We start from the raw sequence: 22,178 nt of genomic DNA, 5'->3' as shown, positions 1-22,178 counted from the left end.
AAAAAGAAACCTTTCTGTGACTGAGCCATGTAGTCATCAGGCTGTCTATATATTATCCCCTGTTCTTATTACATCATTGTTCTCCTTCTCTAGTCATACATTTTAAAGGCAGTTGGATGGTGCAGTAGGTAGAGCCCCAGGCCTGGAGTTACAAAAACCTGTTCAAATATGGTCTTAGACACTTAGTAGCTGCATAGCCCTGGGCAAATCACTTAACCTCTGCCTGCCTCAGTTTCCTTTTCTGTAAATGGAAATAATAATAGCACCTTCCTCACAGAGTTGTTGTGAGGGTCAAATGAGATAATTGAAAAGTGCTTAGCACAATTCCTGGTGGCACATAGTAAGAGCTATATAAATGTCAGTTGTTAATAATAATAATGATTATTATCATTATATTTCCTGCATGACAGCTTTTATGACACTTCTTGAATGAAAGCTAGCATTAACAATATACTATAGCCTACTTATAACCACTAATGTCCTTTGAGTCAGCTACGACTTTAAATTCCTCATTTAATTCTTCCATGATTCTCAACCATTTAACATCACTGAAAGAATATGGTGTTAAAAATATTGGGGTTTGTGTCAGTAAGAAGCTTTGGATAGTTGACAAGGCTACACAATTTCTAAAATACAATCTAGCCCACTATTTTCTTTCTATTCAATTTTGGTCCTGGCTTATTGTCCATCCATAGTGGACATGTGTGTATGTATGTATGTATGTATGTGTGTAAGTATATATACAGATACATATATATTCAATATCTATGTACTGATGGAATAATTCAATGGACAACCCATTCTATTGCATGTCAGAGTCTTAGATAATAGGAATTTTTTATCCATTTATTTTCTCTTATGTGGAGTGTTATGGGACTTGATACAATATGCAGATGGGAGCATTGGGAAGACTTCTGGGTCCCTAGGAATCCTTATTCCACTGGGACTCTGCACAGCAAGTTTTCCATGACATTCAGCCAATGCCATCAAACAAAAATTTATTAATCACAATTACCTTAAATTAATTCTGTTTACAACATTAAAGGTCTTGTAATATTTAACGTCTGATATACAAATGTTTACATACTATAAATAATATAATAGCTAGAATTTTATATACTGCTTTAAGGTTTGCAAGACACTCATTTTATCCTTACAGCCCTCTGAGATAGGTGAGATTATTATCCCCGTTTTAAAGATGAGGAAATAGAAGCAGATGAGGTTAAGTGACTGGCCCAGAGTCACACAGTTAGCAAATAACTGAGGCCAAATTTGAATTTAGATCTCTCCTGTCTCTAGGCCCAGTGCTCTGTGCAGTCTCTATTAACAAAGGAACTTTAGGATTGTTTATTGCATGTGAGAACTAATAAAAAGCACCTGAAGGAGCTACCTGGAAGGCAGGCATGAACAAAGCTTCACCCTTTGTTTCTCTATTGGACAGAACCAGTATGTAGATTCAGAGTGTTTTCTAGCTACAAGTTTTCAGCTGCCTAAAATGAGAGAGGATTGAATTTTCTTCTTTGTCTTCCATGTATGACTGTCAAGCCATCACAATCCATGGATTATCTTTTTTTTTAACATGAGAATTAAAAAAATTTTTTAATTTTATTTATTATTAGTTTACAACATTCAGTTCCACAGGTTTTTGAGCTCCAAATTTTCTCCCCTTTCCACTCCTCCCACACCCCCCACCCCATGGCAGCATGCAATCAGATATAAATTCTACATATACCTGCACATTAAACATTAGTCAAGTTGCAAAGAAGAATTACAACCAATGGAATGAATAACGAGGAAGAAGAAACAAAACAAAATGAAAAAGAGAGAGAAAGTAGTTGGCTTCAATCTGCTTTCAGACTCCGTAATTCTTTCTCTGGATGTGGATAGCCTTTTCTATCATGAGTCCTTTGGAGGTGTCTTCTAATCTTGCATTGCTGAGAGAAGCTCAAGTCTATCAAAGTCACTCATCATGGATATGATGTGTCTGTAATTGTGTATAATATTCTCCTGGTTCTGCTCCCCTCACTCAGCATCAGTTTATATAAGTCTCTCCAGGTTACTATGAAGTCTGTCTGCTCCTCATTTCTTACAGCACAATAGTATTCCATTACATTCATAAACCACAACTTGTTTAGCCATTCCCCAGTTGATGGGCATCTCCTTGATTTCCAATTCTTTACCACCACAAGAAGAGCTGCTATAAATATTTTTGTACATGTGGGTCCTTTTCCCACTTGTATGATCTCTTTGGGATACAGTCCTAGAAGTGGTATTGCTGGGTCAAAGGGTATGCACATAGTATGCACTATAAAAGTCTTTTGGGCATAGTTCCAAATTGCTCTCCAGAATTGTTGGATCAGTTCACAACTTCACCAACAGTGCATTGGTGTTCCAACTTTCCCACATCATCTCCAGCATTTATCATTTTTCTGTTTTATCATGTTAAACAATCTGACAGGTGAGATGTGGTACTTAAGAATTGTTTTGAATCCAGGGATTATCTTTCTATAATTCTACCATCTGTCCCAGTAACTTTTTTTTTTTGGATACCATCTGTTTTTAAAGAATTACATTTCCCAATGCATCCCCTTTCTCTCCCTCTTCCTAGAAAGCCCTCCTTTATAATGAAAATGAAGATAAAATTAACCAAAATAATAGGAAAACTATGATAATATATTATAATATATAAATATAATATAAAATTATAATAAATAGGAAAATTATAAGGTTAAGCGTACTGTTTCTGTTATAGGAATGTAAATTTTTAACATCTTCCCTGCCCCTAGGCTTAAGTGCACCTGGAGCCTGTGGTGGGAGACTTGTTTCTCAGGAGATACTTTGTGATTGGGCAGTGCGTCAAGAAGGTTGTTACATTCTCTGAGTCAGGAGAAAACTATATAAGCCCCGATGTGAGGCTTTGCTTTGGGGCTTTGACCAAATGAGACTTTGCTTTGACCAGATGAGAGACTCTGTGCAGCCGTTGTTGAGAGCCCCCCCGCCCCTTTGAAAACTCAGATGTTGATGTTTCCCTCTCTGGTAACTGTGATTAGGTATGGATGTTGGCAGCCACCCTGAGGACCCTGAGGTGCTTGCTGCTACAGTTTCACACCCATAATCTCCACACTACTTCCAAGTCTTCGGCATGTTATGCCTTCTGCTCCTTGGCTATAATCTTCATTTTCTATCCACTAGAAGACAATATTTCTGGCCTCTTGGGTCTAATAGGTGAGCTTTTGCCTTATCTTGCTGAGGCCTAGACCTCTCACCTCTTCCCTGACATCCCTTCTCCATCCCACTCTCCCCTTCCCAACTCCACCTTATTCATTGTCTTCTAAAATGTAAGTTCTTTGAAGGTAGAGAATGTTTTGCTTTCTTGTGGTTGTATCCTTACTCACTCACTCACTCACTCACTCCCTCATTCACTCACTCTATCTATCTATCTCTCTGTCTGTCTGTCTGTCTGTATCTCTCTGTCTGTCTGTCTCTATCTTTTCTATTTATAGTTATTGTATATAGTATACTGCTTTTCTGGTTCAGTTTACTATGCATCAGTCCACCTAAGTCTCTTAATGCTTTTCTATATTTTATCATATTTATCTTTTTTTAATACAAAGCATCCCATTTTAAGTGTTAATACAGATATCCCATTATATTTATGTACTACAGTATATTTAGCTATTACCCAATTGATTGCCTTAGTAGTTTCTGCTCCTTTATCTTGAATAGTAAATTCCTGCCAGCATTGTACAGTGAGTAGTCATGCCCTTAAGAAATGAGGAAAGACAGCAATGTGATAATTTGGGAACTGAAGAGAAATGGTGATGATGATGACTGTTATTATTATAATCCTGACCACGTAAGCTTCCAAATGGAATTTCCTGTTTTTTAGCACCTCTGACAGCTACCTCTGCCTTACCACCCTGCTGGCTTCATTCTCCTCCCCATCTGTTCAGCTGACATTTATGACACTCATCAGGCATTTGTTTTCAGACCTCTACAAATTTAAATATTATCTGTTCTTTTTGTGCTTGCTCAGATTTCACTCCTATTATCAAGATGATAACTGAGTACCATATCCTAAATCCTAAGTTTAGGCTGTTGTTTCTAGGGACACAGTGGGTATTCATTGCCTCAAAATTCTTCTCTTTTTGGTGGACAAAGTATTTTATTGTATGTTGTTTACTTTTTTGCATGTGTGTTACTGTCAGATTGTGTCCTGATATATTGTACTTGATTAATGAAGCTATCAGTAAAAGTATATATTTTTCTTTTTTGTGCACAATAACATATCTACACAATCACACATACATAAAACTTTAACATTAATAGAAGTTATTTCAGTGAGAAAATTTTCTTGTGACATAGTTTAAATATTTTTTTAATTTTGCAAAAAAAAGGTCAAGTGTGTGTGTGTGTGTGCACGTGCATGCATGCACACATGCATTGCCTCATAGATTGGATTGTTAATCTGACAGTTTAGATTTTATGCATTGCTAAGTTTCATCTTTTGTTATAATTCAATTTAAAAAACAGTTATTAAATACCTGCATGCAAAGCCTATTAACTTCAAAGGAAGCTTATTCCACTTTGAGATGATTCTACTTGTTAGGAAATTAATTTTTCTCCTTACTCTGAGCCAAAATTTTGCTCTCTGCAATTTCCACTCATTATTCTAAATTTTGCCTTTCAAATACCTGAAGAAAGCTATTCACCTTCCCTAAATTTCTCTCTTGTCCAAGCAAAAAAATCTCCAGTTCCTTTGGCTGCTTTTCATATTGCACAATCTGAAGAACTTTGCCTTCTCTGGACATTTTCCAGGGCATTAATGTCATTTCTAAAATGTGTTGTGTAGACCTACTCTGGAAATTGTCTGGTCAAGAGAGAGGAGCCCGGGCCTGTCATCTTCCTCATATAGAACATTGTGCATCTCTTAATGGAGTCCAGAATTTCTTTAGCAATTTTTGACTGCCATATTATAGTGCTGACTCATAGGGAATTAAAGGTCCATTAAAAATCCCCACATCTTTTTCAGATGTACTATGATAGAACAATGCTTCTTCCATCTTAAACTTTGGATATTGCTATTTTAAATTCAAATTTTATTTGAATTTTTAGACTTTATATTTATCTCTATTAAATTTTATTTTTATTCGCTGTGCCAGCTGTAAAATGGATGAGCCTATTATCTCTACAATTTTATTATTTTTGCAAAAGTTAAGATAATTTTTGTTGGGGATGGGAGGTACAGTACAACCTGTACAGTTGTCTGAGACTATAATGTTCTCTTCATTCAGTTTCATTTTTTGTTGGACATTAGGTCAAAAAACATTTATTAATCACCTACATGCAAAATCTGTGATATAACCTGGGAAGCTTGTGCCACTTTTTGGATCACTCTAATTTCTGAAGGTATTTTTCATTATATGATGAGCCAAAATCTGATTCTCTTCAATTTCTGCTCATTGCTCTTCATTCTACTTTCTAAATACTTGAAGAAAGCTATGCTGTTACCTCCCTCCCCCAGTCCAAGTCATTACTGAAAATGCTAAAAACAACTAGGTCAAAGACAGATCTCTGGGACACTCTACTAGTGATATCCTTATGTTGATCCATTAATTACTACCCTTAAGATATAGTTATCTAATCATCTCTAAATTCACCTCCTTTTGCTATATTTTCCCCATACATCTTTCTAGCTTGCTCACAAAAACAGCATAAGAACTGTTGGTGAAGTTGTGGACTGATCTAACCATTGTGGAGAACAATTTGGAATTATGTCCAAAAGGCTATAAAACTGTTCATACCCTTTGATCTAGCAATACCACTGCTATCTCTATATCCCAAAGACATCACAAAAGGGGGAAAGGACCCATTTCTACAAAACATACTTAGAGCAACCACCACTTTTTGTGGTGGCTAAGAATTGGAAATTGAGGGGATGCCCATCAAATAGGTAATGGCTAAATAAGCTGTGATTATGTTATAAGAAACAACAATCAGGATGATTTCATAAAAACTTGAAAAGACTTAAATGAACTGATGAAAAGTAAAGTGAGTAGAATCAGGAGAATGTTGTACATAGTAACAGCAATATTTTATGATGAACAACTGTGATTGACTTAGCTATTCCCAATAATACAATGATCTAAGACAATCCCAAAGGACTAATGATGAAGCATACTGTCCACCTCCAGAAAAAGAACTGTATTGTTTGAATACATACTAAAGCATGCTATTTTTCACTTGCTTTCATTTTTTTGCTTTTATTTGAGTCTTCTTATACAAAATGACAAATATATCTATACACATACATGATTGCACATGTATAACCTATATATGATTGCTTACTGTCTTATGGAAGGGAAGGATGGAGGGATAGAATTTAAAAAATTTTTAAAAATGTTAATTGTCTTAACATGTAATTGGGGAATACACATGCATAGTACATATATACAGCCATATACATACATAAGTGTAAACATGTGTATAAATACATATGTATATGTACAAAGATAACATAAGTTCAAAGAATAACAGATTTTCAGAGTTGTAAGATGCTATAGAAGCCATCAAATCAAGGATGTGCTAGCATATATTTAACAATTAGCTTTACAAAAATGTATCCATGACACATTTTAAAGTTTAATTTGCATTATTAACATTTTATCCATCACTTTCATAAGCCTAGATAATCAACACAGTAATAAATTAATCCTTGTTTTATACTGGTTGCCACTTTCTGAAGTGTATATGTCCACACTGAAAATTTAACAATCAATTTGTGCAAGCTGGTACAAGCTGGCTCTTGCACATCCCTGGATCTATTCCATCCTTTATCTGGAAAAGGATTCCCTGTACAGCATACCTTTATCATCTATTATTTGCTTAAAAGCTTTTATTGAGGTAGAACCTATGACTTCCCAATTCCACTTTAGAAGTTCCATTACAAAAATTTTCCTCATATTGAGTCCAAATCTGCTTCTTTGCATCTTCCACATTTTGCCCTCTATAGAGTAATAGCCCAACACTTCATCATATGCTTCCCCAAATTCTAGGCAAACTATTTTCACACCATTTCTCTGTCATCCATAACATACATCGGGGATGACCCATACAAATATATAGAGAACAGATTGACTAGAAGATAGAATACATGGATAGCAGTAATATGAAATAAGGCTAGGAGCACTGGTTGGAGCCAGATTGTGCAGGTTTTAAATCTTAGCCAGAGGAGTTTTTATTTAAATCTATATGCATCTGGGACCTACATAAGGTTTTTGAGCATGAGATTGATATGGTTGTATCTCTGCATGATGAAAGATGATTTTGTAGGTAATTATTTGGGGAAGTTATTAAGGCAGTGATATAAGTATTACAGTAGTCTAAGTGAGAGGTTATAAAAACTTAAAGTAGTGTGGAAATCTGCACAGAGAGCAAAATAGATTGTAAAGGTAGAATTTATAGGACTTTTTAATTGATTGAATGAGAGAAATAGAGAAGATGGAAGAATCAGAGATGATTCTAAGTTTCTGAGCTTGAGTAATTGGGAATGTTGAGAGAAAAAGGAAAATTGGAAAGTGAGGGAAATTTAGGACGAAGGAGATGAAGTCAGTTTTAGATATGATGAAATGTAAGGGAGATATCTTGGTAGAGATGTTTCATAGGTAGTAGGTGATATGGAGCCAGTTGGAACTCAGGGGATAGATTGGGTAGAGATAAATAGAATTTTGTCATCAACAAAATAAAGATGATAATTGATTCCATGGTAGATTACTAAACAAGAGAGTTTAGAGGAGGATAATAAACTATTGACAGAGACCATAGAAATATTGTTCAATAGGTAAGAAAAGCAAGAGTAAATGAGTAAATTATAATAAAAATAATCAGAAGAGTGGCATTTCAGAAGAAAATAGTCTATAATGTTAAAATTGCAGAAAGATCAAACTGATTTAAGACTAAGAAAAGACCACTAAATTTCATAAGTAAGAGGTCACTGATTCCTTTGAAGAAAGCAGTTTAAATAGAATGGTGGAGTTGACTGCCAGATTTGAAGAAAACTGAAGACTAAAAATGGTATGGTTACCTTAAAAAAGTTTAGCAATGAGGGGAAGAAAAAGATAGGATCATAATTTTATGATGGCAGGGTGAAGTGGAAGTTTTCAAGATAGGGAATGTTTATTAAGCTGAGGAAATGTAGACAGTACACAGAAGATGTGAGACAGAGAAGGGGAATACTCAATGATGCAAGGTCTCAGAAGAGACTGTGGTAGATAGGATTAAGGGCACAAATAGAGACTTTGCTCTTCATTCTCTGATGCTGAACCAAAGGAGAAAAACATGACTGCAGGGGATTTTCAGTATAGAAGATAAATGAGATAAATCTAAATGCTAAATGATCTCAGTCTTCATAGTATATTAGGAGGCATAGTCATCTGATAAAGGATGGGAATTCGGGGGCTTGAAGAGGGACAGTTTGGACCAGTTGCTGTGTAGAGTGTGATAGGAAGTCAATTAGAAATTATTCAAATCATTTCTGTATAATGATGAGGATCGATTTGAATATATAGTGGACCCAGCCAGCAAAATTTCTTGACCATAAGTGAAGTTAGAACAGTGATGTTAGAATTGGAGAACAGGGAAAGATCAGGGAATCTGGAGTCATGGTAGGTTCAGGAGAAATGAAGTAGTGGGAGAAATGGAATGACAGGAGGGAGAGCAGAAAAGGGAGGAGGAGGGAGACTGGGACAGCAGGGTATCCTGTGCAGGAAATGCAGGGAGGCCCTTGAGGAGGCTGAGGAATGTCAATCACCACATAATACGCTGCATGATAAAGAAAGAAGGAAGAGAGATAACATATAAATTAAGAGGTACATATGCCATGGTTATCAGAGATCATATTGTCTCTATCTCTTATTCTCACAAAGCTTGTCAAGCAAACATGTCTGTAGATATAGTGTTGGACATCGAGTCAGTTAGACCTAAGTTCAAATCTGGCCTCAGACACTTTGTAGCTGTGTAACGCCAAGCAAATTACTTAACTTCCTTCTGCTTCTCTTTACTCATTTATAAAATGGGGAGAATAATGGCACCTACCTCCCAGGGCTGATGTAAGGATAAAATGAGATAATATTTGTAAAGCACTTCATAAACCTTAAAGTGCTATGTAAATGCTAATTTTATTATCCAATGAGGTATATCTGCAAAGAGCTATATAAATGTTAGCTGTGATTGTTATTATTATTAGGAAACAACAATAATAATGCCAAATGAGAGTTTGTTGAAGGAACCAGGGATATTTAGCCTGGAGAAAATTTGGGAGGAACACTATAACTGACTGAGTACATGAAGGACCATGAGATGGAAGGGTGATTAGCCTGGTTCTGTTTGGTTCCTGAGAACCCAACTAGGAATGATGGCTAGGAATTGCAAAGAAGTATATTCAGACTTAATGCAAAGAAAAACTTCTAAATAATGAGAGCTATACAAAATGTTACTTATCTAAACAAAAATTACTTTCTCCTGATTTTTCTGTGATTTGTCATTTTTATGGTTTACAAGCTATATGTATATTTTTGTTTTCTTCCACCAAAGGAGTACTTTGAAATTTCACAGGGTAAGCGAGCGAGAAAAATTCAGAAGCCATAGTATATTGCCAACATTTTAATTCTTCCTAAGAAAATATTCAAATTCAAATAACCCATTTAACATATTTGGGGTCTTTGTGGATATGAGCAATGTGACACAGTGGGAAAGATGCTAGGATTAGAGTCAGAGGAGTTGGGTTTAAATCCCAGCTTTTCTCTTTACTACTTGTGTGACCTTGAGTTAACTCTTGGAGACTAAGCTCCTCACTTGTAAAAAATGAGGGAGCTAAATCAGGGGCTCCTTCCAGCATGATCTTATGAGCCTATTAAAAAAAACCTATTAATTTAGAAACCTAACAAATTAATTAGAAAATGACTTAGTTCATTAAGGTTAGATCCATATGACTTAAAATTCAAGAAATCAAGTAAAAAAAAGATTAGTGAAAGAAAAATGCAATTAATTATGTTGGTTCCCCTCCCCCATGAAATAGATGAAACAATTAGTTGACTTACTGAATTTCTCACTTCTCAATCATTTATTTAGGAATGCTTACATTAGCAAATGTTGAGATACAAGTTTCTGTGTCTATACAGGGGTGTGTGTTTGTGTGCTGATACCTACTGACTACGGGTGTGGAATGTCTGTGTTTACTCTGTGTGGTCAAACTGCCAGAGACAGGTTTCAGCACTTATTAGCTTGAGTAAAAACTCAGGCAAAATATTCCCCCTCTCTGGGCCTCAGTTTCTTCATTTGCAAAATGAGGTGGTAAGACAAGAAGATGTCCAAGATCCCTTCTAGTCCTAAAAGTTTGAGCCTCTGAGCATGGAGGCTGAATCAATCAGTCGAAGAGTGATCAGAAGAGTGGACGTATCAAGGTTCCAAGGACTGTGGCCCTTCACTGGAGGTTTGCAACTGCACCTATTTCTGCATAAATGATAAGAGTTTCTGGGAGCAATGTAGTCTTACTTTGAAATTAGTGGGAATCACTCCCACCAAAGAGTGGCCAGAAATGCACCCAAAGCCTGAACAGAATAGCTGTTTCCCCAACAATAGCCCCAACAGCCTGCTCTGCTCTACCACTATAAGGGAAATGGCGGGACTCTATAATCTCAAATAGGGATAGAAATTATATGTATGATTTCATTCCTATAGAGAATTCCAGCATGAGGAAACTTCTTCTACCAATGTAGGTCAGCACTTTGTTTGCAATTTATAATCTCTAATAATATGGATTGCGGTCTCAGGAACAGAGTATGTCTTTCTGAGGACTAGCCTTGGACAAAGGCTCATCACCAGTATGACAAATTCTTTGTCCAATGTCGACCTATAAAACACAAATAAAAATGACCTTTAATCCTGTGTAGCTCTTGATATTTCCTCACTGCTGGCAGCAGAGTGGTTGGAAAGGAGATAGATGGCACTAAGAATTACAGTTTTTAGGACTTCTACAAACATTAACTTAATCACTGGTACCCTGAATGTGAGGACCAACTAATGGATTTCCTACTGGAAGAACTGAACCATACCAATCTTTATATTCTTACTAGAAATGACAATTTAGGCAGGGTGCAATAGATACTCTACTGGTGAAAAGTCTCTCAGTAATTAAGTTGGTCCACTTAAAGCAGACACAATTTATTATTGAGATCATACTTAAAGTTTCCCTGGACCTCAGGAAGACCTGAGTTCAAATTCAGTCTTAGATACTAGCTATTTAACCCTGGGCAAGTCCCTTAAACTTCTATCTCAGTTTTCTCATCTGTAAAATGGAGATAATAATAGCAGCAAGCTCCTAGGGTTGTGGTGAGGATTTAAACTATGATAATATCCATATATGACACATTTCAATATGTCAGAATATAATGACAATGTAAAGTCTTGTCATAAAAAAGACAAAAGGACATTATAGTTAAATGGCTCCTGGGTTCAACTTATGCAAATAAAGAAATTGACAGAGGTGATTTTATTTGTTCTTCCTGAAGCAACCAGAAAAATCCTTTTCTAGGGACACTTGGGCATTTCTCATGGCATTGTTTATGATGTGTATTTTAAAAATCAGAGTGAAGGTCATTGAAGCTTATATCTGCAGAGGATAAGGGTTGAAGACCCATAAGAGCTTCAGATTACATCAGCATGGACTTGAACACTTGGCAACATCAATATAAAGGTGGATATTGAATAGGATGGCAAAAAGTACATTTAGAAAACAATTTAGAAGTAAGAATTGAAAGTGATCAAATGCTTTTGAACTACAGAGAAGCATCACATCTCTGTACTGTCAATACTTTCTCAAAGAATTGAGTCGGGGGGCATTGGACATGTAAGGTACTGAATGGCATCACAAAATTATATTTGAACAGACAGGAAATGACTTGTCATTGGTGTGGAAATTATTTCTGTGTTAACTGTTTGAAGACGGTCAGACCATAGGCTTGAGGAGGCTAAGATCAAAATCAACACCAAATCAGAAGAAGGAAAAAAATATCGCCAAGGTAGGACAAGCAACTAAAATGGAAGTATTACCACAGAAAATAGGGTATGGATAAAGAACAAACATGGTCACGGTCAACTATAATCTCTTTTAAAAAATTATTTATTTTGTTAAATGTTTCTCAAATATATATAAAAGATTTTTTTTTTTTGCCTTTTGGAGGGCAATTGAGGTTAAGTAACTTGCCCAAGGTTACACGGCTAGTTTTTTTGTGTGGGTCTTAAGTGTCTGAGGCCCGAACCGAACTCAGGTCCTCCTGATTCCAGGCCGGTGCTTTACTCACTGCGCCACCTAGCCGCCCCTTGTAAAAGAATTCTTAACAATAATTATTTTAAAATTTTGAGTTCTAAAATTCTCTTCTGCCATCATCCTGTCCTCCTTCCTTGAGAAGGCAAGCACTTTGATTTCAATTACACATGTGAGGTCATGCAAAATGTATTACCATATTAGCCATGACACAAAAGAAAACATGCACACAAAATAAAACAATAAAAATAAAGTAAAAAAAGGTATGCTTCAATTTGCATTCAATGTTCATCAGTTCTCTTTCTAGAGGTGGATAGCATTTTTCAAATGGGTCCTTTGAAATTGCCTTGGATCATTGTCTTGATCAGAATAATTAAACCTTTCACAGTTGATCATTCTTATAATATTGCTGTTACTGTGTATGATGTTCTCCTGTTTCTACTCACTTCACTTTGTATGAGTTCATATAAGTCTTCTATGTTTTTTTTTCTGCAACTTTCTTGCTAGTGATTTCCATAGCATGACAGCATTGCATCACAATCATATACCACAACTTTTTCAGCCATTCCCCAACCGATAGACATTCCCTTAGTTTCCTATTCTTTGCCATGACAAAAAGAACTGCTACGAGTTTTTTGTTTTTATTTTTTTTCATACAAATGGGTCCTTTTTCCTTTCTTTTATCTTTTTGGATAACAGACCTAGTAGTGGCATTGATGGGTAAAAGGGTATGCACAGCTTTATAGCTCTTTAGGCTTAGTTCCAAATTTTTCTCGAGAATTCAACTACCATCTCTTAAGGAAGTTTAATTGATTTAAATAGTCACAATAAGAAGATTAAAAGAGCTTTATTTCAGCTAGAACACACATGATCTTATCACATGGAAAGATATGGCAGTCAAAGTTTACCTCAGGAATATAAACTTGCTTTATATAACAATACAAAATTAGAATGGGATTTAAAATATTAGTATAATTTAGAGTATAAAATATAAAAATTTACAGAGGATGAGAGAAAATTATGAATAATATATACTTATAAAATGAGGAATGCAGAAAGAAAAAACAAGTTTACAGAAAGTCTGACAAGAGAACTAAGTCAGATGATTCCCAGGGCAAATAAGTTTAAAACTAGAAGTAATGCAATAGACAGATAAGAAATGAAAAAGCTCTGGTTGAGATTTTTATAACACATTATTTGCTCTATCAATGGTAGTATAACAACTACCTCTGGACTATAGCATTACAATTTTCAATACAGTCTAAAAATAGTGTGTTTCTTATCACTCTCTAATCCCATTTGGCTATGATCTTGCAGAAATAGAAGTGGGTTAAGAGCTATTTCACATTTTTCTTTGTTCCATGTCTTTTAATGAACAAAGAGTTCATGACTTAGTGGCCAACCTATAGGCAAAGAGTCTTTCCATACTTACTTAAGAGAGTTCTTTTTTAAAAAGATAGAATCTATTATTGGGATCATACTCAGAGTTTTTTCAATGTAGGACAACCAGTTAAAACCTATGTTCCATTGGCATAACTTTAAATATCTCAAGTTCACTTCCATGCCATGATGATGTATGGCTGTAGGTCATTGTGGAGACTTTCTGTAGTGGAATAGTAAATTAATCATACAACTGAAATTGCTAACAGACAAACTTTTTATTTTAGTGATTTATTTTTACTTTAAAAGACAAAAATGGTCCTTGCTAAATACAATAGAATCTCTGGCAATTTTTTAATTTTACTCCAATTAAATCCATAACTCGAAAGATCATTGGCTCATTTGTATATATATATATATTCTTCTATTCATCATAAGACCAGAAATTAAAAGACCTAATTTGCAGTTATACATGTGTAGGCTAACTGGAGACATGATCTTGGACAAATCCCTTGAGCTCTCCATTTTTCATATATAATAGAGGAGCTTATGTTATAAGTCGATTCTAGTTATTCCTTTCTATTCTTTCAGGTCTTTCCTGGGTATATAAATCTTCACCTACTGCAAAAGAAATGTTAAAAAAATTCTAATACCAGTTGCATTATTTAAATTGTTTTAAAGCATTTTTAAACATAAGGCAAAAACCATTTGATTTTGTCTTTGTTTGCTAAAAGGTAAATGAAAAGGTGGGGAAGATCCTCTTTTCATTGATACAATACAATGTGCTAGTGCCAACAAAAACAGAAGTGAGAAAGAGAAATTGAGGATTTTCAAAATTATGACAAACTACCAAAAATTAGGCAACTCAGTGGTTAAAGCAATAGACCTAGAGTCAGGCAAACCTGAGGGCAAATCTGACCTCAGATATGTACTACCAGTGTGACCCTGGGCAAGTCACTTAACCTTGTTTGCCTCAGTTTCCTCATCTGTAAAATGATATAGATAAGGAAACACAAAGCACTCCAATATCTTTGCCCAAATGGGGTCATGAAGAGTCAGACAATTGAAATGACTGAACAACAACACTGATTGGATAACCACATAGTACAGTTACAGTGGTATATGTGATGTTTGCTCAAAAGTGTATGAAATTAAATGCTTGTTTTCTTCTAATAAAAACAGAACTGTTCCTGTGGATATATAAGTATTTACAGTGAAGAAACTTAGTTGCTTCTCAGACTGCATCTTTCCTTTTCCATTTCTCTATTTCTTATCAAACACTAAGGCATTTCATCTTGGTCTTAGTCATATATAACACAGCCAGATTGGCAAATGTGTGGTGGTCCAGAATTTTTGATCAGTTTCACAACTGACTTCACCCATCCTATGAAAATTCTGTAGGATTCTGTTTCCCCAGTTAAAAGGGCTAGACATATTCATTGGATACCAATGTCACTTATTATTTCTCTTCTCTAGCTGCCGCTTCTGTCTCTCCTTTTCTCTCCATCACATGGGACAAAAGCAATTCATTAGAAAAATTGATCATAGCTCTGTGGATCCTTCCAAATTACCTATGTAAGTGTTGTTACATTTTAATTCTGTTTTAGGTTATTTTACCCACAAAGATGGGCACTTATATCGTCTTCATTATTTTAAGAGTTTAAGGGTTAAGCTTTTCTTAAAAGTATAGGGAAGTAGGGGCAGCTAGGTGGCACAGTGAATAGAGCACTGGCCCTGGAGTCAGGAAGACCTGAATTCAAATCTGGCCTCTGACACTTAACACAAAAACTAGCATGTGACCTTGGGCAAGTCAACCCCAATTGTCCTCCAAAAACAAACAAACAAACGGAAAATATAGGGAAGTAGAAAAAGATTTGGGACTGAAATGCATGCATAAGAAAGTAAAATGGATCACTTTAATTGTGTAAAAGAAAAATGCCAACTAATTTTTCACCTCTTTGGGAAGAGGACCTCATAAGTGAATAATTCAAGAGAGGTTTTCTGACTTCTACCAAATGAACTCTAACATGAAAGTCTTTATAAATCTTAAAATCTTTCAAGGAGGCATGATATATGAGTAAGACAGAAAAATAGGCTAAGAGCCTTGGGCCTCTTTTGTTTCTGACTCCTCAACCATGTGTGGTGAATGTTGAATCATAAAATCATGATTTTTGAGCTGGAAGGACTTTTAAAGATTGTCTAGCCTAACCTCTCATTTTGCATATTTTTCTCTGTCCTCACCCATGCTAATCTTAGCATTGAAGTTATTAGGTTTTAAAATATATATTGATCTTTGAGGGTCTTACCAAGTTTTTCCTAGAATTTCTCTACCTCCTTATATTCTACAACCCATATTGACTCCTAAGCTACAATTAATTATATTCATGATCTTATTACAAAGAAGAAAACTAAGAATCATATGAAATTATGTTACCTGTTTCTCTGGATGCAGGATAAAGGCAATTCTACCAATTATTTTATTTGTTTTTCCAAGGAGAATTTGTGAATTATCTTTCCATTTAGCTGCAACCTCATTTTGTTTTCTGGTTTTATTTTTAGTGAGATTGTCAAGATTAATAATGATTCACTTAATCTTCATGCCATGCCTTCTGACTTGTGAAAGACTCTTCATCTTCAGTTCCTAACCCGTATCCCCAAGGCAAAAGCTGTTTTTTGGTGTTCTTTGTATCTTCAGCATTTAACACAGTGCTTGACATATAATAGGTGCTTAATAAATACTTATTGACTTTAGTTGATGGTGCCAGAACTTGCTTTCTCCTTAATAAGACTTCAAGAACCTGGGACACCACCATGCCATAATAAAGTATCAGTATAGGAATCTTTGTTAAGAAGTATAATAAATGATTCTGTAGCCTATGAATTATTATATGTCAGGTATAGCAAATATGGAATAAGTCTACTAGTTTGTATCACAGACAATAAGCATTTTTCCTCTCTTTTCTTCAAGTGTTATCAAGTATTAGCTAGAACTATTACCTTAGCTCCTTCATACTCTTTCCTGAGTTTTCTCTCTCTCTTCCCACCCCCACCTCCCAAGGGATAATTAAAGTTCTCTCTTGCATTAATTTACTTACCATGCATGAATTTCTATTTCAGGTCCTTCGTTCCATATTTTAAGTCTGCACTATGAACATCTCCTGAAATTGCTATTATACTAAAGTTTAAATTACTCATTATTGTGAGAAGATTATTGGCAATAACCTGTTCCACTCCCTTCTGGATCTCATTACCTCTGTGATATTCCTTGACATCTTCTTTTTACTTAAAGGACTCAGGCCAAGGCTGGCTAATCCCTCTTCATGATTTTGCACTGAATCATCCTGATTAGTCTCTGATGTGTGTGTGTTCTCAGCCTCTGCTGGGTCTTCCTATAGCATTCTATGTAGAGCTGTGCATAGCAACATTCCCTAGTGAAATCACATCCACACTTTATGTGGAGCCAAAATAACATCAGTGCCATAAATATAGTTCATAATCTGAACTTTCCTTTCTTTTCCAGCTGTCAAAGTCCATGCAGATGGTCTGGTGAATGGTCCACATGCACTCCACAGAAGGACCTTTGCTTCTTTACTTGGGTAATCCCTTCTTACTTTCATTCCTAATCAAACATTTTATTGCAAAAGGAAGCAAACACATTCAAAAGCTGTATGGGATCAATTGCCCCCAACTTCCTTGCTAGAAAAGCAGACATCACTAGATATTATTTGAGTTGCAGATTCTGAATTCTACTTGACAAAAAAAATTCCAGCTATTTACATTCTCTAACTCATCTTGTCTGCTGTTCAATTTCCCAATCTTCTCTCCTACCATTTATTTTTTGTGAAAATGATTTTTTTAAAAATAAAAGTTGGAAAGTTGCCCATGGAGCACTCAAATGACAGCAACAGTCTTATTCATAGACTTCTGAAATCTCAGTGTTGGAAGGACCAAAGGACTCATCTAATCTGGTCCATGCTGGAATAAGCATCTCTCCAGTGACACTAGGAAATTAGTAGTTATCTTTCTTTTTGTAATTTTTTGGTGTCTGCTAAAGATATGTGCCAACCAAAGGGGAACTTACTGAGCAAGGGGTTTAATAAATGCTCTTCATTTGTTCATTCATCCCTTTTAAGTTTTAGCAGTCAATGGGCAGCAGCTACCACTGTTGGTTATATTGCAAACACTGAGAATGGCCCTATTCTTTGATTTTTGTACACTTGAATCGCAATATCACAGAAGCTAAGGCTATGACTGTTAATTGAGTGAGGAGAGAGAAGTAAATGAGAAAAACTTGGAAGAGGGACCAAAAAGGGCCCTTCCTACCTAAAAAGCCCAGGTTATCTAGGAAGGAGCCTCAACTTTAATTACAAAATGTTGGAATTAGAAGAGACTTCGGTAAAACTAGTGCAACCCGTGTCTCTCCTAGTTCTGCTCTCGAGGGCTAAGCAAAATAAATAATTCCTTGTACATATGGCAGACCTTCAAATACATGGGAATAGCTATTACATTCTTCTGAATTCTTTCTTTCTCCAGCTTAAATACTCTGAGTTCAACTGATTGTCTTATGGCATTATCTCAAGGCCCTGCACTATCTTGGTTGTCCTCTCCTTGACATTCTTTTGCTTATTCATTTACTTCCTAAAATGTGGCATCTATAATGGAACAAAATATTCTAGATACATTTTCCACAGGGTAGAGTGTTGTATGACTGTTATCTTACTTTTCCTGGACAGTATCATTCTCCTAATGCAGCCTGAGATTGCATTAACTTTTTTGTCTGCTACATTATCCTGCATTTCTTCCTCTGTTTACAACAGGATGCTTGTAGCAGTCCCACAATATTAGACTTTGTCCTTCCATGAACAGGAGAGTGTTAGAGTGCTATAACTGACTGGGAATGAACAACGAATGCGCTTTCTTATTGACCATTGTGGGGTCAACAATCTTTCATCTTATTTCACTTGAAAAATGCACTGTCAAATCAAATTAAGTAAATATTGCTTGTGTTGGTAGAACAGAATTTTAATTGTATGCTTAAAGAGACTTTTAATTGAATATCAATACTGGTACTTATATCCACTTTATTAATGGGGAAGCAAATTCATAATCAGAGATATGACAATAAATTCCCCACATTAGGCTCTAATTCACATTCTTCTACCCCCCTCCAATATCCTCTACAACTACTCAATAACAAGAAACAGCTTTGGACACATAGTGTGGTGGTTTTTGCTTTTCATTTTTGTGTGCTATCAACATAAAGTGGAAAAGGATATTTGGGTTACTTTCAACCCATTTTCCAGCTTTAACCTTGTTTCTTTAGCCTGCTCTACCCTACTAAAAATTATTTTGCTTCTGTTAAGATCAATAAAGCTTCTACAGTTGCCCATTCCCTTTCGGGCATCATTCTGCTTGAGTGTGTGTGTGCGTGCATGTGTGTGTGTGTGTGTGTGTGTGTGTGTGTGTGAGAGAGAGAGAGAGACAGACAGACAGACCCCACCCCTCATTTGAATGCAAGCAACCCAAGAGCCCAGCTAGCCATCCATTAAATCTAAATTCATAAGCCAGGGTGTCAAAGCACCCTGTGCAATGAAAAAATAAGGCCTGCTATGTCTGGCTGAACATACTGTCCTTCTAGAGAAGATAATTTATAGTTTGTTTTCTCTCTCTTACTGAATTGCCATGGTCTACCTTTTGACCTTTTTTTTTTTTTACACAAATTTGGGCAGTTCAAACCACCAGCTTTTCATCGGGGGTTCTTAAAAGCAATGTCAAAATGTATTCCAATATGAACTAATTGAAGCATTTAAATTAAGCTCCAATCTTGCAAACTGTCAAGGGGCTGATCTCCGTAAGGTCTTTAAAAAAATTGTGAAGCAGTTTCTTGAATCATAACATTTCTAATATTTTCCAAGGAATGGGACCACATTAAAATATTAATTAGTCCCTTAAGCTTAAGAATCATTCACTTAGAGACATTATTTTATTTTTATGCCTAATGCCAGTGTAGCACAAAGTACTTTTGCAGCAATTTTCCTTTGGAGTTCTTTTTCTTTTTTTTCCCAACTTGAGGTTAGCTTTTGAGGTTTATGCAGAATGTGTGTGGGGAGTATGACTGTTATATCCATCTTATTGAATCATTCCTCTTTGCAGCATTCTGTGCATGATGAAAATAAAGAGGACATTGATACTAAAGAAAGTAACAATTATTGTCTGCAATCTATTAAAAAAAAGCTCAACAAATGTTTTACCTGTGGAATTCATGACAAAGGCTTTATTCATTGTAAGAATGTCCTACGATTTACTATTTTAAGCAGTTCGATTCTTCTATCAAAATAAGTAGTATATTATTATTAAGCAACACACTCTCCCTTTTTATAATCCTTTAAAAAGATCAAAATACCAGGTCGGAAAAACTTGCCTTTATGTCACAAGGCAGAATTCTTTTTTTCTTCCTCCACCATCCTCCCCACCTCCTCACCCTGACACAGTTGAGTATATTTTTACCTCTCTGTGGACCTCTAGATTGGATATTTATATAAATCAAATGGACTCTATTAATATACTGTATCGATCGACAATTCATCTGATTGTTGAGAGGATATTAATGGATTCCATTAGTCCATTTTCTAATTTCCACATGTTCTGAGAACAATAAATCCTCACACTACCCCACATATAAAAGGGAGCCCATTAGAGCAGGATTAGCTAATGAGCTGACAGGGAAACTTCAAGGAAGTATTTTTTTTTTCATTTGTGAGAACTGTGCAAACTCACCTAAAGGTCAATTGAGTAGAAGTTGTGAGGATCAAGTAACATAATACATGTAAAGTGCTTTGTTCATGTTAAAGTGCTATGTAAATGTGCTATTATTCTTTTGAAAAAAAAACGAGCATTACTTATGCTCTAATTATATGATTGTCTATAATTTTTTATGATAAAAGACAGACTCTAATATAGAATGCTAGAGCTATCATTGACCTTCAGGGTCATCTAACCATAGGATCATTGTTCATGGATCCAGACCCAGAAGGGTCCTCAGAGATCACCTAATTCATTCCCTTCATTTGACAAATGAAGAAACTGGGGCCGAGAGAGTTCAAATGACTTACTTAAGAGAGTTCGCCAGGTAGTAAGCATCAGAGATCTAATCTGAACCCAGATCCTCTGACTCTTTCTACCATAAGCACTCATCAACCTTTGCTTAGATCTTCAAACACTCTGCATTTAAAAATATATCTTATAACCACTTTTCAACATATTAAAATTAAGCCCATGATTCTCCAAAGGGCAGATCATAGGACATAGATTCAGAGGGGAAAGGGAGCTGAGGCCATTTGGTCTAAATGCCTTATTTTACTGACAAGCAAACTTCTCTGAAGGTGTAAGAGAGAATTCCAGCTGACTCTCATTATGAAGCAAGGTAATTTAGGAGTGAAGACCTAGCATATATTTCAACTTGTGGGCTATCCAGGGGACTAGTGATAGAGCTGGTCTCACCATTATTTTGCTATTGCTTAATGTGCACCGGCCATATTACCTTTACTCTTCTAAAGGTTAGAGTAACCCTCTCCACTCTTTAGAAGGTTTGTTAAAAGCATATTCTCAATTTACAGAAGCTATGTTTGATAGATTACATGTTTGTATTGAGCTAGAAATTTTTTCTTTCAAGTCCAATCTGCTTATTTGTCTTCAAGAAAAATAACCCTCTTATCTTTTTGAGATTCACACTGCCATGATATCTACTAGCCAAATGGGAGTTACTCCCTGGGGAGGGAGTAGTAGAATTGAGCCCTAAATTCCTTCCCCACATAGTATTTGTGACAAATGGGAAAACCTAGTATAAGAAGCTGAAAAAGGAATTCAGAAAGTCAATGTTTTATTTGGGATTCTTTCATATGAGAGTATAATGCCAAAGGTTCCATTTAACTCTGTATCACACTGAAGTTCTATTGAATGCATCCTGCTCTCTATTTTGCATGGTCACTCAGATTGGCCATACTCATCCCCTCTGACTTCTTGGACAGTTTCACTAGATTCCCCCAGGACACTTATTCTGCAGTATGCTTTCTTGGTAGTTATACAATGTCAAGCAGGCACATGGCAAGGTTTGCTCTCCAGTGAAATGACATGGACTGGAGTGGAGGAAGATGGATGGCAGCAGGGGACATGAACTACTAATAGTAAGGCAGACAAATTGTTTTGGAATGGACTCCAGTAAGAAGGGTGGACAGAGGAAAAAAACACTAGGAAACTACCCTGAAATTTATTTTTTTTCATGACATTAACTGAAAAACATCAAGAAAAGACCAATAAATATGGAATACAGTTGTCAGAAATGAGATGATTTAGGATGTCAGTGTTGATGTCTCACAGGTGAATGTTCAGGACTAAAGCGAGCTTTTTAAATAGTATTTTAAGGTTTACAAAGCACTTAACAAATATCTCATTTTATCTTCACAAGAGCCCTAGGAAG

The sequence above is a fragment of the Petaurus breviceps genome, unplaced genomic scaffold, assembly GCF_028583685.1.
Source record: "Petaurus breviceps papuanus isolate PSGF00001 unplaced genomic scaffold, PetGlider_PUasm1.0 187, whole genome shotgun sequence".
NCBI classification, from domain to species: domain Eukaryota; kingdom Metazoa; phylum Chordata; class Mammalia; order Diprotodontia; family Petauridae; genus Petaurus; species Petaurus breviceps.
Note: the sequence above shows the minus strand (reverse complement) of the source record.